The following is a 6,852-nucleotide window of genomic DNA, read 5'->3' as shown; positions in this document are numbered from 1 at the left end:
GTGTAGGGATTATCTATTTCTGCGAACGAGATTATACAATGTTGAAGTAAAACAAGCGCCATTTTTGATAAGAGACGAGAAATAATCAAGTTTTATTTTCGTGTGGCAGTCAAATTGTCAAACCAGACAAAATAACATATTTTTACATTTTTTGAAAATATACAGCTGATTTTTATTCAGATAGAAATATAATTGTGTGTACTTAATTATTTTCGTTATGGCACTTTAATTATTATTACCTTTCATGCAGTATTTAAGGATCCATTAAGGGTCGGCAGTTTTAATTTTTTAATATTTAATTTTTACGTTCATATTAACTATTACGTTTATACAGGGTGGTTCGTGCAACTATGACAAGCTATGTCTATGGTTCAGAGTTAGAAAAATATACGCAGGATTCGTTTGAAAATGTCAATAACCTTCGCATGACTGACGAATTTTCTAATTTCATTAATGAGAATATTGTTCCAAGAATTTAAACATTCGTCGATATTTCAGAGTTGGAATCAACGGAATTCATTGCGCCTTGAACACTGTTAAGAAGGTTAAACAGTTTAGCATAACTGTAAACTTGTTCTGCTGCCTGAGGTCGTACAGTGTAATTTAGAATAAATTTAGAACCGAGGTTCGACATCTATATCTTTTATTTTGCTGATATTTGTAACGATTTAAGATTAGAGTCAGTCGTTGATATATCATATTACATTTCGCCTAATTCGTTCGTTGATTTTTCAAGATTTTTCTTGTGATATGAGACGATATTCCTTTCTTGAAAATTGCGCAAATAAGTTAGAAAGTTGGAATACATATCGCAGTAATTTCTCGTCGAACAAAGTTCCAAATATTTTGTTCAAAATCAATTTCCGAGGAAAGTAGATTTGCAGAAAATGTACGGTAAACATCGAAAGTGTCATTGTCAAAGTTTAAACGTATCGTCTATTGTAAAATGTAAAAGAATTCAGTGCAATTTGTCATTTGAGAATGGAATGTTTCAACGTATGAATTTCGCAGCGACATTGTTCCTTTATAAATTTCTTTTAATTCCCATTTATCATTTCTTTCTTTTTTTTTTTTTTTTTAAGTTGACAGATAAAATTGGCAGCAATAGTTTCTGCGAAATTTGTGTCTGGAATATCGTCGAGGTAGAACGCAATGACATTATTCCTTTATAAATTTCTTTTAATTTCCATTTATAATTTCTTCTTTTTTTTCTTTTTTTATTGACAGATAAAATTGACAGTAACAATTTCTGCCAAATTTGTTTCTAAAATATTCGTGAGGTAGAATGCAATGTTTCAACGAGTGAATTTCGCAACGACATTGTTCCTTTATAAATTTCTTTTAATTCCCATTTATCATTTCTTCCTTTTTTTTCGTTGACAGATAAAATTGGCAGTGACAGTTTCTGTGAAATTTGTTTCTAGAATATCAACGACGAAAAACATAATATTTCAACGTGTGAATTTCATAACGACATTGTTCCTTTATAAATTTCTTTTAATTTCCATTTATCATTTCCTTTCTTCTTTCGTTGACAGTTAAAATTGACAGTAACAGTTTCTGCGAAATTTGTTTCCAGAATATCGACGAGGTAGAGCGCAATGTTTCAACGTGTGAATTTCGTAACGACATTGTTCCTTTATAAATTTTTTTAAATTCCCATTTATCATTTTTTCCTTTTTTTCTTTTCGTTGACAGATAAAATTGACAGCAACAGTTTGTGCGAAATTTGTTTCCAGAATATCGGCGAGGTAGAACGCAGTTTACTTAGGTAACGTAACATACATTCTACTCCCTCCTCCTTCGTTTCTCGTACAACGATAAATCTGAACATGTATTCATCCATATTTATAACACTCCTCCTGGTCATAACAGACAGAGTCAGTCGTAATCCATTCGCGTGACGATGGACTCAACCTTCGTCTCTTTCTCATTGCAGTTGTCAGTGATCGCCTTGATCGCTATTAGCCTGATCAAGTTTGTCGGTTTGTTGCACCATCAGTACATTTATTGGAAGAAAAGGCATGTCCTTCACATATGGGCTATGCCAATTTTTGGCTCCGCGTGGAAGGTCTTCATTCGTCAAATATCCCTTCCCGACTATTGCTTGTTCGTTTACAATCGTTACCCGAAATCGAGGTACATCGGCACGATGGACTTCTTCACGCCTGTCGTGATGATTCGTGATCCCGAGCTGATCAAAGATATAGCCGTGAAGCATTTCGAGAATTTCCCCGATCATCATAGCTTCATCGATGAAAAGATAGACCCGATATTCGGGAAGAACGTGTTCTCGTTGAGAGGTGATCGATGGAGGGAGATGAGGAGCACGCTGAGTCCATCTTTCACCAGCAACAAGATGAAATTCATGTTCGAGCTGGTATCCAAATGCTCCGAGGAGTTCGTCGACTATCTGTACAAGCATCCAGAGCTCTCGTCTTCGATAGAGGCGAAAGACGCGTTCACGAGGTACACCAATGACGTGATTAGCACGGTGGCCTTTGGGATAAGCGTGAACTCGATGGAGAATCGAGACAACGAGTTTTATAAGAAAGGCGTAGATGCCACTACGTTTGGAGGCATCTTCCGGCTGCTGAAGTTTTTGCTATTCCGTGTCAACCCACGCTTGACCAGAATGGCAGGATTATCGTTCCTCTCGCGCGACACCGCCAGATTCTTCCGCAAGGTCGTCTCTGAAACTGTGAGAACTCGGGACGAGCAAAACATTGTTCGACCGGATATGATTCATCTTTTGATGCAGGCTAGGGACAAGGACAAGTCTACGCATCGGATGACCATAGATGACATCACGGCTCAGGCGTTTATTTTCTTCTTAGCCGGCTTCGATACGTCCTCTACCTTGATGTGTTACATAGTCTACGAGTTGGCGCTTAATCCGGACGTGCAGGAGAGACTTTGGAGGGAGGTGGATCGATTCATGGAGCAAGGGAACGGGCAGATCTCGTACGAGGGGCTGTTAAAGATGGAATACATGGATATGGTGACGTCGGAGACGCTTCGAAAGTATCCACCGGTCACTTTCATTGATAGAGTGTGCGTGCAAGATTTCGAACTGACTCCAGCCGAAGCTGGCTGCGAAAATTTAACCGTGTGCCGCGGTAATCTCGTTTGGTTCCCTGTTTACGCGTTGCATCGCGACCCCAAGTATTTCCCTGATCCGGAGAAGTTCGATCCGGAGCGTTTCAGCGAAACAAATAGGGATAACATTGTACCCTACACGTACATACCGTTTGGTATTGGCCCGCGTAAATGCATCGGTAATCGTTTCGCTCTAATGGAGACCAAGCTCGTCATAGCTAATCTGTTGCACAGATTCTACCTGCGGTCCACGGAAAAGACGAGACCGATAGAGTACAGCAAAACGAATTTTTCTTTGACGCTTGACCACGGATTCTGGATCGGTCTGGAAAAGAGGAAACTCTAGGCCTATTTCATTTTTCTTCGCCTTTTTATTTCGTACATCATGGTTAAGAGCGATGTATCGCGTTGTTCGTTTTTACATTTTATAAATAGAACACGTGACATTTGACTGAACATTACGATGGAATTAAGTTTAATATGCCGAGTTAGTCACCACGCAAGTTTGGTCACCCGTGACTGGATCTTATTTCAAGGAGCACCAATTATATACGTGATAATCATCAACGATCAAGCAATTGCTTAGAATGATTGAAATAAATCGAGCATCGTCGAGTCGAAAATTTTTAACACAGTTAATATTAACCTTTTGCACTCGAGAGGTTTTAAAGATCGATATTAATTAATGTATCAAATTTACAATTACCCAACGATGCGTGGAATATCGAAGTAAAATAATTCTACCTCTTAATTTCTATACGATTTCTTATTTACCGTTTTAAAAATATCGTCGACCTCATAGTAGAAAGTCTTCGAATTACTATTTTCCTGTAACGAAAAAATTCTCCAGTGTAAGGGGTTAATGAAATAAAATTGAATAATCAAAGTTATTCAGTATTTAAAGATCTTATTCGAAACATGACGTATTATGGAGATCAAATCGTACGGTATACTGTAATGAAAATTCTATTGCGATCTTTTGGCAAGCAAGGTGCACTCGAAAGGTGATCTTCAGTCATCATTTCATAAAATTTGGAAGGTGGATATTAATTAATATATCAAATTTAATGTAATAGTGCGCGAGGTAACGAAATCAAATAATTCTACAATTCTATTATTATACAATTCTATATTTACTGGTCAAAAAGATATCGTCAGTATTTTAGTAGAGAATCTTTGAATTTATACTCTTCGTTAACCAAAAAATCGTCGAGTGCAAAGGGTTAAAACGCGAAATACGAGACGAAATGTCTTTTCTTTTATTCTTTTCATTGAACGATTTGAGAAAAGCTTCGGTGGTTCAGCATATGGACGTATGCTGGTTCGTTATATATAAGACTATTATACCTTTTTGATCATTTTAATAAACGTGAAATTTTATTGAAAATGTAAATTTCATCTTACGATATTTTTTCACGAGCAAACAATATTTCCAATTTGTCTCCCTATTTATGAAATCGGTTATACAATACGGTGCGCTTGCCTTGAACGCATACAAAGAGCAAAAAATGCAAGATTCGTCGACAGGTAATCATTTTATTTTAAATTATAATATATCACGATCATTTTTGCATACCTGCAACGTTAATTTATCCTGTTAATAGTGACCTGTCGTTATTGCAGACACGTGAATTGCTCGTTCTACGAATTGAAACTGTAATGAGAACGACGTAATTCTTCGAAGCAGTGCGTTATCTTGCACTCGACGAGGACGTGCGTTTAAAAATGGAAATATGATTTCTTCTTTTTTCTTCTTTCTATATCGTTATGTTAAAATGATAAAACGGGTAACCTATATACTGTATTATTTTCGCAGTAAATATCCGCAACGACGTGGCGAGTAACGCGTTATCATAATAATTTTAATCTCGAGTGAAGTACACACGGTGTCAAAACAATTTATCTAATCGTATGTAAAAGAAGCGTTACATCTGTTCACGCGTGTAACGTTTAACCACGTGTTTAGCATGTCAATGATTTCATTTTACGTTCTTCCGTTTCTATTACGCAGATACTCGTGGCGTATTATTCTGTCCGATTTCTCTCTCTCTCTCTCTCTCTCTCTCTCTCTCTCTCTCTCTCTCTCTCTTCAAACACTTCCTTCAGCTCGTTATAATAATCGAAGAGGCGTGATTATTTTCGAAAAACGCGAAGACATTTCTTCTCGATTCTGGAAAATCTCGAGCGTTATTCAATCCTCGTTTTCGTGCTCTATCGATCAAATTTGAGGCAATCGTGCATTAAAATGTCCCCATTCCAGGGTTCGTCATTCCAAAATGAAGTCGTCTTCACTTTCGTTCGATTTGAGAACAGTTGCGTTATAATCGACACATATAGGAAATGGACCCGAGTTCAATGGCCTGGTAGTGTTTTCCGTTCGTATGTTTCCAAGTTATTCAGTCGCTGACTAATTTTGCCTTGTCATTGTCAAATGAGTCAACGAGTCAACTCAATTACACTGGCTTCGTTATCGATACAGCCTTTCGAACGTTATCTTTTTTCCTTCCATCATACACGTTATCTTGTTACTTAACTTTTAAATACTCGTATCTCGTAGATCGATAGCTAACCACGATGCTTATCCTCTGATAAGCTGTTGATCCATACAGAGACTTGGTAATACAATTTTTTAAATGAAACGAAGCACCGAAAGAGGATGGAAAATTATAATTTTAGACGAAATAGGAGTCCTTTTGAAATACAAATTTGCATAGGGAAACGTTGTAATTAACGATACCGTCCTTTTCTGCCAAAGTTCCGAATATATTAACTCGTTGACTGCTATGGTGGTCACCAGTGACAGGCGCTTGTCTCTTCAGTGACGCCATGGTGGTCACCAGTGTCCGGTGATACTAATTTTTTAAATTTATATTTCTTTTATTCTAGCTAATTTTTAAATATTTGAAGAACATAAATAAATAGGGAACTTTGAATAGAAGACAATAATTGGCACCATTTTTGTTTTCCCATATTGTTTGATAATTGATTATATCGTAAGAATAATGGAAATTTTATCGTGGCACCCTGAGTGTTCCATATAAAAAGTACGTGGCAGTTAAAATGTTAACACATTGTTGCCTGGTCACGAGTTAACTCTTGTCTTCATGCCAAATAGTTGTTGACCGGTCACGATTAAACTCGTGATGAGAGCATTTAAGAACATAGAGAATAGTTGTTGATTAGTATACCACAAGCTGTGTCTTTCGCTAATAAAACCTGTCAAATTGTGTCCCTTTTGTTGCAAAAAGATTTATTAAAGAATAAAAAGACGTTAGACTTTCCGTTTATGCCCATTCGGACCTCTGGGACCGGTCGTAGATTTTAGGTTCACAATATTTACTATCACACGTATTGATCGTAATACTGAATATTTCGTTTAATCAGCCTAGATTTTTATTCAGTTAATAATTTAAGGAGAAGAATATATTTAAGAAAAGATTAATACAATTTATTAAAACAAGATAAACAAAGGTGTGGAATCTTTCATAGTCATTACAAAAGGTGACAACTTTTCGTATTAAATTTCCCGCCATCTTTAGATCTAACATTAACGAATTCTTATTATAACATTCGGTGCAGTATCTGCTAATTTTATGCGTACTATCTTTCTTTTTTACCAAATGATGCTAAAATTTTATTCTACTACTGTCAAGTGGGTCTAAACAGAGCAGCAAGCAAAATAAGCTAGGCGTTTAACTCGTTAAAGAAAGAAAAACATATTTATATTATATATATTATTTATATTATTTATAT

At 36.3% G+C, this 6,852-nt stretch overlaps 1 protein-coding gene across 6 annotated transcripts in view; it reads left to right on the top strand.

Moving 5' to 3' along the window:
* LOC108549103 (membralin) overlaps nucleotides 1-6,852 on the top strand; it is a 146,670-nt gene that overhangs the window by 11,686 nt on the left and 128,132 nt on the right. The gene's annotated exons all lie outside the window — the stretch shown is intronic.

This window comes from Eufriesea mexicana, unplaced genomic scaffold (genome assembly GCF_001483705.2).
Source record: "Eufriesea mexicana isolate 0111107269 unplaced genomic scaffold, ASM148370v2 scaffold1830, whole genome shotgun sequence".
Classification (NCBI taxonomy): domain Eukaryota; kingdom Metazoa; phylum Arthropoda; class Insecta; order Hymenoptera; family Apidae; genus Eufriesea; species Eufriesea mexicana.
The sequence above is the reverse complement of the archived record's forward strand: the minus strand, read 5'-3'. Positions and strand labels throughout refer to the sequence as shown.